Consider the following 12,492-nt stretch of genomic DNA (forward strand, 5'->3'; position numbering starts at 1 on the left):
TGTTACTGCTTTTATTTTATTGTATAAAAATGTATACACCGATATTCCCCCTTCTCTTATTTCTATCTCTTATTCTAACTTTTGCCTTGGAACAGGGGTGTGTCAAGGCCCATGGGATGGATCTGGTCCCGTGGGATGCTTAGATCCTGGCCCAAGGTGCCACCCTGGAAGCAGAGAGGGACTGGCCCGGGATGCCTCTGCCAGTGAAAATGTAGCTCGGGAGGGCTGCCTCCACCCCCCCAGCTGTCAGGTTTCGATGCTATCTCAAAATAAATGAACTCCCAAACCGCTGATTTTTAAGGAAATTTTCTCTTTATTCGAGCACAGCAATCTGATCCTGACTCATCGCGGTCAGTACTGACCCTTGCCCCCCAATCCCTCCCTTTCCGATCCCCAATTCTCTGCTTCTCATTGGCTATCTTCCAAGTCACTTTCCTGATTCCTTTCTTCGTCAGGTCACAGGAATGTCTCCCCCCTCCCCATCTCCGAGGAGACCGAATCTTCAAAGGGATTTAGCAGGCAAAAGTTCAGGCTTCTCCTCCCTTTTCTATGTCAGTTCTGAGACGCTGACACCAGCTCTGTTTTCACTGGTAGAGGGTTGCAGGAGGCCGTCACAGCTGGAAACGGAGCTCAGGAGTCTGTTTTTTTGCTACCACCACACGTACCTCCGACATGCGTGACGTCAAGCTGCCCCCCTCCCCCCCCAGGTCGAACACAACCTTGATGCGGCCCTCAATGAAACCGAGTTTGACACCCCCTGCCTCAGAGGGTAGGCCACGTTCTGCTCTCCTTTTCGAAGTTGCATTTCCGTACCCACCGAAAGTCTGTAGAGATTTTCAATTTTGAAATTTCAATTTCAAATCTTTATTCTCAGTGCACAACATATGTACAATGAGATCGGTTGAGCTCCCTCAGTGCACACCCCCCATTACAATACAACTCACAGTGAAGACAGAAAATCCCTAACTCAATAAATCGTATTAACAAAACACTCAGTCCTATTGTACCCGTGTGAACATGTTACACGTTGCACCGGCCCTGCAAGTCCATCGTACTACGTAGTTACAATGTTATTCAGTCATCCAGGTTATGGTTGTCCCAAAGGCGCTTGTTTTTTCCAAGAGGCCACTGGACTTTCTATTTTTTTTTTCTTTGAAGACATTTTGCTTCTCATCCAAGGAGCTTCTTGAGCTCTGACTGGATGGTGGGGAATAATGGAAGGATTCAAAGCAAAAAGAAAGAAATCAAGTGGGCTCCTGAAAAAACACCTTTGGTTCATATTGATGGGTTTGAACGGCTGGCATTCCCAGCACGAGAAAAAAGTTAACGTCCCCGGTCCCTCAAGTTTAATCCTTCGCATGAATTAAAAGCCTTAAAAATAGCTAAAATTAGATAATTAAAAAGAGGGGAGGGGAAAGGGAGCGGCAGCTGATAACCTGGGATTGAAAAAATAAATAAAAATCCAGTTCTATGATCTCCTGCTCAAAGCTCTTCCCACAATAGGAAAGCCGTAAGAAGACGATCTATTTATTTTATTTATTTATTTACTTTTTTTTTTTTTTTTGAAATCTTCACGTACGGATGTTCGGATAATTAGGCAATCAAAGGGCCCACCAGGAGAAATCGGCAGTAATCCCGCAGCGTAATGAATCTGGCTCGGGTTCAGAATATCGGATTGGAACGAGAGAGCAGGTGTAATGGGGAGTTTTAAAGCCTGGTGGATGGATTTCAACTCCGTGTGTGTGTGTGTGTGTGTGTGTGTGTGTGTGTGTGTGTGTGTGTGTGTGTTCCTAACTGACTTCTCAGAAGCTGACAAATCGGAAGGGACACTGCCTCCAATTGCCCACAAGAGGGTGCGTATGTGTCTCTCTCTCTCTCTTTCTTTCTCTGTCTCCCTCCCTCCCTCTCTCTCTGTCTTTCTCCCTGTCTTTATCTGTCTCTGTCTTTCTCTTTCTCTCTCTCTCCCTCTCTTTATCTGTCTCTCTCTGTTTCTCTGTCTCTTTCTGTGTGTCTTTCTCTTTCTCTCTCTCTGTTTCTCTCTCTCTGTGTGTGTCTCTCTCTCTCTCTCTGTTTCTGTCTCTCCCTCTCTTTATCTGTCTCTCTGTTTCTCTCTGTCTCTGTGTCTTTCTCTCTTTCTCTCTCTGTCTCTGTCTCTCTCTCTCTCTCTGTTTCTCTGTCTCTGTCTTTCTCTCTCTCTCCCTCTCTTTATCTGTCTGTCTCTCTCTGTCTCGCTGTGTGTCTTTCTCTCTCTTTCTGTCTTTCTCTCTCTCTGTTTCTCTCTCTGTTTCTCTCTGTCTCTGTCTTTTTCTCTCTCTCCCTCTCTTTATCTGTCTCTCTGTTTCTCTCTGTCTCTTTCTCTCTGTCTCTTTCTCTGTGTATCTTTCTCTCTTTCTCTTTCTGTCTTTCTCTCTCTCTCTGTTTCTCTCTGTCTCTGTCTTTCTCTCTCTCTCTCTGATCTAACCAACTCCGCAAACCTCAACCCCAACTGCCAGGTTGGGTCTCCTCTGGGTAGCTAACATTCATAGATGCCAAAATGAAGGTTTAGGCCAATGCCGGGCGAAGAAACCGGAGACAAGCCAGGAAAGGCAGGTTTGAAAACTCGGTCTTGGGAGGGTGCAATCAGGCCCAACCTGCTCCCTTAATGGCGATTGTGTCTGGCTAAGGAATTAAATGCTGGAATAAGAGTAAATCCGGGAGGATTATAGGGTTCCTGGGTGGTAGGGGACTGCCGTGCAGACAAAGGACCCATCAAGGAAGCTTTTGGGAAGCGGCAGACGGGGAAACACCCCCCCCCCGTGAGTCAAGCCAAGGGAACATCAATCAAACACGCACTGCGTGTGCCCGCCGACACGGCTCACCCCTCGTGCATAAATCCAGGGGACAAAAGCCACCCGAAACATTAATGCAAGGAGTTGTGGATCAAAGGGAGGCCCTGGGTACAAAGGGGGGGCCGCTTTGTAAATTAGCCAGCGGGGCCTGTTCTTTGGCGGCACAGAAGCCCACCGTCCGTCTGGCTGATCTCCCTTGCTCCCCCCCCCTCCTAAGACCTGTTCTGCTCCTAAAATGTCCAGGCCCAAATAGAGACGGATCTCAACATCTATGGAGATACTTGGTCATACATGTTATAGTTGTCCCAAAGGTGCTTTTCTCCTCCCACCCGCCAAGAGGCGTGGACTTCCCCCCCCCCTTGAAGACGTTTCGCTTCTCATTCAAGAAGCTTCCTCGGTTCTGACAGAAGGCTGGAGAATGGAATATAAATCCTTCCATTCTCCACCCTTCAGTCAGAACTGAAGGAGCTTCTTGGGTGAGAAGCGAAAGGTCTTCAAGGAAAAACAAAGTCCAGTTGGCTCGTGGGGGGGGGGGGGAGAGAAGCATTTTTGGGTGCCCCTCTAAATCTCTGTATCTCAGGTGATCCCTTTAAAATGTAAAGATGTGATCTGAAGCCAAGCTAGCTTTTAATGCTGGCTGGCTGGGGGATTCTGGGAGTAGAAGCCCATCCACAGTTGAGAAACACCTTGTGTGTGCCTAGTGATGCGTTTTACCTGTTGACTGTACCACAGGTGATATCCTTTCAGATTAACAGATTATACAGAGTTGGAAGGGACCTTGCAGGTCATCTAGTCCAACCCTCCATCCAAGCAGGAGACCCCACACCATTTCTGACAAAATGGCAGTCTGTCTATTCTTGAAAGCCTCCAGTGATGAAGCTCCCACAATTTCCGAAGGCAACTTCTGTTCCATGGGTTGATTGTTCTCACTGTCAGAAAATGTCTCCTTATTTCCAGGTTGAATCTCTCCTTGATCAGTTTCCATCCATTGTTCCTTGTCTGGCCTTCGGGTGCTTTGGAAAATCGCTTGACCCCTTCCTCTCTGTGGCAGCCCCTCAAATATTGGAAACCTGCTCTCGTGTCTCCCCTGGTCCTTCTCTTCACTAGACCAGCCATGCCCAGTTCCTGCAACCGTTCTTCTTATGTTTTAGCCTCCAGTCCCCTAATCATCTTCTCTGCACTCTTTCTAGAGTCTCAACATCTTTTTTATAGTGTGGTGACCAAAACTGGATGCAATACTCTAGGTGAGGTCTTACTAAGGCTTTGTAGAGTGGTATTAGTACCTCCCTTGATCTTGATTGACTCCCTTTAGTAATGCAATTTAGAATTGCCTTGGCTTTTTTTGGCTGCCGCTGCACACCGTTGCCATCGGTACAGGCACTACTATGGAAAGTTTTTAAGTAAGGATGTCCTGGGATGGAGCCTGCCCTATTCCCCAGCAAGCTATAGCTTTAATTTCCTACTACTTTTTTTGTTTCTATTTAGTTGTTTTCTCACATTTACATGGCCGCCCATCTGCCCCGAAGTGAGTCTGGGCAGCGTGGGATAAACCCGCTTCCGGCAACAGTCACTCCAGATGCTTTCAAAATTCAAACGAAGAAGTAAATAAATAAATACCGATTTTTTTCCTTTGGAGACATGGATGAAAAGTCGGATTTTCGGCTCTGATAAAAGAAGATTTTTAAGGCTGTTTTGGAAGAAAGATGCTGGGCCTTGTGGGCGACACTGCCCCCTAATGGCAGAACACAGCATTACGTGCCTGAACTTGGAGCAAAAGGAGGTTTGAAATATGTTTGCTAAAATTAGCGACAACCAGCTGTGCTATATTTACACACAAGCCAGAAAAAGACCAGCCGTATGACAGGAAGGGAGAAGAGAAAGAATGACTAATGCAAACCAGAACAGGGAATTATTATTATTATTATTATTTTAAAAAGTAATTTAGAAGCACCAAATTGAAAAGATGAAAACGGGGGATCGACCACGCAGGCGTGCTGCCCTTCCGGCAACGCTAAATAAACAAGGTTTGTTCCTATCTCAATCGGCATAACTTTGCGCCATGGAGTTTTCAAGTGGCGAATCCGGGTCTTTGGATCTTTTCGGTATGACGGACGATGAGGCTTGCGCGTCCAAAAATTACCGGCCCAATTCCCCGGATGTTGGTTTAATTCAAACCTAGATGATTTGAACGAGAGGCCAAAGCTTTCTCACCAATTAGGTGGTCTGTCACCTTCTGAAAATGTACTGAAAGGATTTGTAGTTTCCCCCACCTCACAGCGGTGACTTTTAACACCGAATGGCTCAATTCCTCTGCGAAGTATTTGCAAAATCCTCTTTTTTTGTTTCTTCTCCACCTCCTGTTAGGCGAAGTGGGATGATGACTTCCCCTTTGGCTTTGCTAAAATTTGCTAAAACGACATTATAGAGCATCGCACACCAGAACAACTAGACACAAGGACACAGTTTCTTCCCCGCGTGCCATTGCTCTGCTAAACAACTCATTCCCACAACACTGTCAAGCTATTTACTAAGACCGTATTACCATTATTCTTCTCATCCTTCCTATTATCTATCTCCTCCCACTTATGACTCTAACCTTGTTGCTCGTAACTTTACAATTTATATTGTTTTATTTAGTTTCCTAGTTTGATTCTGATTGCTTATTTAGTATCCTAGGACTAACCCTAAGTGTTGTTTGTTATGATTCTTGATGAATGTATTTTTTATGTACACTGAGAGCTTATGCACCGAAGACAAATTCCTTGTGTCCAATCACACTTGACCAATAAAGAATTCTCTTCTCTTCTTCTTTTCTCTTCTCTTATTCTATTCTGTCTATGCTATTTTCTATTCTGTCTATCCTATTTTCTTTTCTATTCTATTCTATTCTATTCTATTCTATTCTATTCTATTCTATTCTATTCTATTCTATTCTATTCTATTCTATTCTATTCTATTCTATTCTATTCTTTCTGTATTCCTATTCTGTCCTGTCCTGTCCTGTCCTGTCCTGTCCTGTCCTATCCTATCCTTCTAATTTCTATCGGTATTCTATTCTATGATTTTGATTGCTTATTTAGTATCCTATGACTATCACCCCGATCTGCTGTGCTTTTTAATTTGGGGGATTTGGGGTTTTTAATTCGGATTTTAACATTTTAATTCTATTTATTGTTGGGTTGTTTTATTCTGTGAGCCGCCCCGAGTCCCTCGGGAGATGGGCGGCATATAAATATGACAATAAATAAATAAATAAATAAAATCACTAAGCGTTGTTTGTTATGATTCTTGATGAATGTATTTTTTATGTACACTGAGAGCTTATGCACCGAAGACAAATTCCTTGTGTGCCCAATCACACTTGACCAATAAAGAATTCTATTCTATTCTATTCTATTCTATTCTATTCTATTCTATTCTATTCTATTCTATTCTATTCTATTCTATTCTATTCTATTCATTCTATTATCCTATCCTATCCTATCCTATCCTATCCTATCCTATCCTATCCTATCCTATCCTATCCTATCCTATCCTATCCTATCAACAGGGGGTTCCAGATTAAAAGCCCAATCTCAGGTTTGCCAAGGGAGGGATTTTGATTCTCGTTTTAGGAGGTGAACGGGTTTCTTTTCCCTCTCTCTCTCCTTTCTCTCTCTCTCTGCCCTTCCTGGTTTGTGCAATCTTATTATCTCGGGCGCTGCGGCATCAAAGTGGCAGCTCGTCAGGGTCAGCCTATATAATGTAGGCTGGCAGTGTTACATTTAATGATGGGTAGAGAGGGGCCAGGGTGGGGGCGGGGAGGGGCGGAGGGAGAAAAGACGGCAGGGCTGTTTTTAAAAAAGGGATCATCGGTTACATCTCTGTGTCTGTGTTTTTCCCAAGGTGATAATTGAATGACAGAGGATGGAGGGAAATCCATTTGGAGAGGGGAGAGGGGAGGGGGAGACTGTTAAGAGAAAATGCTTCAACCCCCCCCCCCTTCTTTTTCATGTAGGGCAGCTAATGGCTGTCAGAGAAGGTGGTGGGGGGAGAGAAAGCTTCGTTCAATCTTATTTTTTTTTTTTTTTTTACTGGAGCAATGGGATTATCTAGCATAATACAATTGGGGACAAAAAATGAGATCTTTGTTTTGGAGAACGGCAGCCAGGAGCGCGGGACGATCGGTTTGTTAAACGATTTGGTCCATCCATCCCCCCCCCCCTCATGTGTCCCCCCCCCCACTCCGGTTAAAAAAGCAGTGGGGCGGCTTGTAAGCTCTCCCTCCGTGGTCTGCCCCCCCCTCTAATTGTGTCTTAAGGCTTTCTGTCGGCCACCCTAAACTCCAGTCTTTATAATTCAGCGACACTAAAAACAAAGCTGTAAGTTATTGGGCGGGGGGGTGGGTGGGAAAGAGAGACATTCATTATGGGAAGGGGAGGGAGAGAAATTGCAAGCAACATACTGCGAGGCACCTTGCTAATTAAAACTAGATTATGCTTGTCATAATAAACACTTACTCCAAGTTGTAAATCAGTGGCGGGTTTTTCTTCTTGTTGTTCGTTCGTTCGGAAAGCCTTTGATACGAAACGGGGTGTGAATCTTTAGGAGATTCCCTGGACCACCTCTCCGCGACCACCTCTCCACGCCGGAGAGCTAGTCACCAGGGCAGATTCCAGATGTTGTAAGCTAATATATATATATATGTATATGTATATGTATATGTATATGTATATGTATATGTATATGTATATGTATATGTATATGTATATGTGATGGCGAACCTATGGCACGTGTGCCGCAAGTGGCACGCACAACCATCTCTCCGGACACGCGAGCCATCGCCCGTTGCTCTTCCAGATTCCAGTGCGCCGGCCAGCTGGTCTTCACGTGCGTGAGTGCCGGAAACCAGAACAGCTTCCGGTTTCTGGCGTGTGAATGCGCACTGGTCTTCTGGCACGCATGCGCATGCACAGACCAGCTGGCCGGTGTGCATGTGTGCGCTGGAAACTGAAAGGTCATCTTCCTGGTGCACGCATGCACACCGGCCTGCTAGTCTTCACACGCAAATGTGCGCCAGAAACAAAAAAAATGAAGAAACACCGCGAGATGAAGAAATTAAAAAAAAAAAAAAAATACTAGAGTTTGCCTTGAAATGGAAAGATTTGACATTGAGACATTAAACAGAAAGTAGATACGGAATGTTATCAAACATGGAATCTGTTTTATCAATGGTTGGAGAAAAAGGGGTGGTGGAGGAGATTCAGAATGTAGTATGTATTGTTAAGCAAACTAAATACCCAGACAACACGATGTTCATTAAGCACTAATAAATGTAATTAATTTTAAAAAATCAATTAAAAAAAAAACTGCCTCCGTTTTTACTGTCCTTAAAGGACCGTAAGGTTGGCAGTTCAGCCTGTTACATCATGTCTAGGTAATCCTCTCTGTTTAATGACCATTTAATGACACTAAGACAGGGGTGGTCCTTTTACAACCCGTGGACTTCAACTCCCAGAATTCCTGAGACAGCTTGGCTGTCTCAGGAATTCTGGGAGTTGAAGTCCACAGGTTGTAAACGGGCCACATTTGCTCACCTCTGCACTACGATGATGTTAAAAAAGGAGACTCGTGACCAGTCCTCGCATTTACGACCATCGGGGGTCCTGTGACCAAAATTCGTGTGATGGGCAACAGTCATGTGTTTGCAATGGAGGCAGGGTCAGGGGTCATGTGGCCGCCATGGGAAACCTTCACAAGCTAAGTCAATGGGGGAACCTGAGTTTGCTTAATGACTGTGTGTGTGTGTGTGTGTTTTAAAATCAGGAGCAACTCATTTAATGACTGCAACGCTTAGTGACGGAGTCTTCCAATATTTGAGGGTCTGCCACAGAGAGGAAGGGGGGGAGGGGCAAGCTATTCTCCAAAGCACCCGAAGGCCAGACAAGGAATAATAATGGATGAAAACTGAATAAACCACCCCGGAATATAAACTGGGAGCAAACCCCGTTCCTTACTAATGCTGATGATGTTACCTAGTTGGGTAATGAAACTTCTGGCTCAGAAAGCAACAAGGACCCCTCTCCCATCATGAATTCTGCTCCTGCGAACTGTGCCAAGATCAACTCTCACCACCTTTAAGCAGAAAGAACCTTTTTCGCTGCATACTTTTCATTGCTTATCCATGTGGACTAGAAGCATGATATTTCCCACTTCTATGGAAAACTCCAAAGCTGCATTTTGGTTCAGCTGAAGGCCACGTTTTCTGCACCGGTGGCTCTCCAGAGGTCTAACGAACAGCTCAAAGGTATATTTCTGGATCGATCCCTGACTAAGGATCGCAGCTTTTTGAGATCTTCTCCATCATGTAGGGATCCACTGTCTAAATGCAGATCCGGCACCCCCCTTTTAGCTACTACGGGGTTTACACGCACGAGGCCGGCCTCCTTAAATTGAGCATTTCAATCCCAGGATAATGTCCAACAGCGCAACCGGGGGACGGGAGACGGACGCACGAGAGGGGGGGGGGGAGAAGGCGAAGTAAATAAAACCGAAGATGAGATATATTCTGTCTTATTTTCTTTTTCTTTTTTTTTAATACCGGTAACTAAATTGTGGCGCAGTTGCCATAGCTACCATCCATCCCAGCCTTTTTCCGGAGAGAAGAGTCCTTAGATGAGGTCACGTGAGATGCCCCGGCAGAAGGTTGGAAGGGCAGGCAGATTCCAATTTTATAACAATTTGCCATAATAGGGGAAAAGAGATGAGAAGACAGTCAACTGGAAAAAAAAAAAAAAGAAAGAAAAAAGAAAAAGAATTTTTGTGTTGCGACAAAAGAGCTTGCTGGCTAATTCTCTGGTTGACACGGTGTGTCTGATGAGCGAAAACACCACATCAAAAGCCTCGAAGCAGAAGGGGGAGGGGGGGAGCTTCTAAGGACGACGACGGACAGCCGCAAACCAAAATAAGGAACAAGGAGCATTAGCCCGTCTCTCAAACAACGATAAAGCGGGCTCCCAACCCGTCCGTGCAGACAAAACAAGCTTTTTCGCCCAAATCGTCAATCCGTCTTCGGCCGAGGTTGACTCCTAATGTTCCCCGTTCAGCCTTATCTTGAGACGGCCTCCACTTTATCTCCCTTTGAAGTCTTGGCAGTTGGGGGGGGGGGTAAAAAAACCAGGACTTCTCCAAGGCTGAACTTGAAAAGACCTTTTCTGTTGTCTTCCAAGATAGCCTACAGGAGGAGGAGGAGGAGGACACCGTGCCTTCAAAGATGATGTTTAATGGCTGGCTTCGCACCTTGGCTAAGGGGTGGAAATGGGGATGGATTCCATCAAGATGTTGAGAGGCAGAGGAAGGGCCCAAGATGATGTGAGAAGAGGAGAATAGCAGAGTCGGAAGGGACCTTGGAGATCTTCTAGTCCGACCCTCTGCTCGAGCAGGAAACCCTATACCTTTTTCAGACCAGATTTGTCCAAATCTGTTCTTAAAAGCCTCCAGTGATGGAGCGTCCACAACTTCTGGAGGCAAGCTGTTCCACGGGTTAATTGTTCTCGCCGTCAGGAAATTACTCCTTAATTCTAGGTTGCTTCTCTCCGTGGTTACCCTGTTTCCCCGAAAATAAGCCTCAACCAGAAAATAAGCCCTAGGATGATTTTTCAGGATGCTCGTAATATAAGCCCTACCATCAAAAATAAGCCCCAGTTTAGACTGTCAGCAGACGGAAGCGTTTAGTACCGTACTTCCCCCAAAATAAGACCCAACTGGAAAATAAGCCCTAGCATGGTTTGTCAGGATGCTCGTAATATAAGCCCTACCCCCAAAATAAGCTCCAGTTAAGATCGTCAGCAGACTGAGGCATTTAGTACTGTATTGCCCCCAAAATAAGACCTAACTTGAAAACAAGGCCTAGCATGATTTTTCAGGATGCTCGTAATATAAGTCCTACCTCCAAAATAAGCTCCAGTTAAGATCGTCAGCAGACGGAGACGTTTAGTACTGTATTTTCCGCAAAATAAGACCTAACTGGAAAACAAAGCCTAGCATGATTTTTCAGGATGCTCGTAATATAAGCCCTACCCCCAAAATAAGTCCCAGTTTAGATCGTCAGCAGACGGAGACATTTAGTACTGTATTTTCCCCAAAATAAGACCTAACCGGAAAATAAGCCATAATGCACGTTTTGAAGCAAAAATTAATATATGACCTGGTCTTATTTTGGGGGAAACACCGTAGTTTCCATCCATTGCTTTTTGTCCTGTCGTCAGGTGGCTTTGGAGAATAGGTTGACAGCCCCTTAGATATTGGAACACAAGATTTGGGTCACTCAACAGAAGACCAACTTTGGGATAAAAAGCTGAGATTCCCTTGTCAAGGATGGATGGGGTGGGTTCAAGGAGAGTTGAAAGGGAGGCGTGGGAAGAGAGAGGTGACCTCAAATAAACTTCTCGTGAAGGTCTGTTGCCTAATCGAAGGGCTTTAGTTAACGCACACACAACGGCTCTCTGAAGACGAGTCTGGGGCTGCTGCGACAAACAATCATTTGTCTGTCTAGCCAGCATGGCATGGGCATCTCCGGCAAAGAAGGAAGGTGTCAAGAGTCAGCCTTCAAGACCTTTGCAGGTAATTAGTACTAACGGGATGACGCTCAATGTCAGACCAGGAAGCCATCTTTTGTATTTAGACCTGCCTTCAGACCTGCCGCGTTTACTACTGTGGGAAATTGGGAGGGGGATTGTATGGAGCATGGGTGTTATACAGTCATAAGAACATTCCTTTCTCAAGAAGTCAAGGCCACCTTGCCCTGTGCCTGGAAGGCTGGAACTGGGAGGCATCTCTGGTGGAAACGATGCTTGATTGGACCATGTGATGGGCATGTGGGGGTTGGGTGGGGATTTGGACTTTCCTTTGGGTGGGGAAAACCTGGAAACTTTCAGATTCCGGTTTTCCCAGATGTGCCAATATGATGTCATACCGAGACATTATTAGATGTCATTATTAAATGTAGAGACATTATTAGAGGTCTCTAATAAATTGTAGCTTTGAGGAAACTCAAGCCTTGGAGTTTTCTTTCGTTGAGGATGTTACTTGGAACTCTGACACTCAACCAATCAATAGGTACAAAGGATCGGCAGACCGGAAACGCTGTTTCCTGCTAGAGGAATAACATGGAAACCTTCACACCACGATTGTCATCTGAAGGAAGGGGATGCCCTGTGGAAATTCCCCTGGCTGTGCCACTTTGGGAGGGAATCAAGGATTCGTCTATATCAGGGGTGTTATCAGAGGTGCTTAGATCTGGCCGTGTGCCCGCTCCCTGAGCGCCGTTTTCGCTGACAGAAGGCTATCAAATCAAACTAAAAACAAAAAGGAGAAATGTTTCCCCTTTTGCATTTGAGCATGCAAGAAGGGACAGGAAAGGAGAAAGGGAAAGAGACAAAGAAAAAGAAAGAAAGATGGGAAGAGAGCAAGGAAGGAAAAATAAGGGAAGAGGGGAAGGAAGAAGAATGAAGAGTGAAGGATATACAATATACAATATATATATATATATATATATATGTGTGTGTGTGTGTGTGTGTGTGTGTGTGTGTGTGTGTGTATATCTATATATGTATATGTATACGTATACGTATATATGGATGGATGGATGGATGTGGTGGTTTAGTGGCTAAGAAACTGAGCTTGT

At 45.0% G+C, this 12,492-nt stretch overlaps 1 protein-coding gene across 3 annotated transcripts in view; it reads right to left on the minus strand.

Moving 5' to 3' along the window:
* RERE (arginine-glutamic acid dipeptide repeats) overlaps nucleotides 1-12,492 on the minus strand; it is a 79,104-nt gene that overhangs the window by 20,566 nt on the left and 46,046 nt on the right. The window lies entirely within an intron of this gene.

Source organism: Pituophis catenifer, unplaced genomic scaffold, assembly GCF_029215685.1.
Source record: "Pituophis catenifer annectens isolate HBS135680 unplaced genomic scaffold, rPitCat1.0.hap2 SCAF_18, whole genome shotgun sequence".
NCBI lineage: Eukaryota > Metazoa > Chordata > Lepidosauria > Squamata > Colubridae > Pituophis > Pituophis catenifer.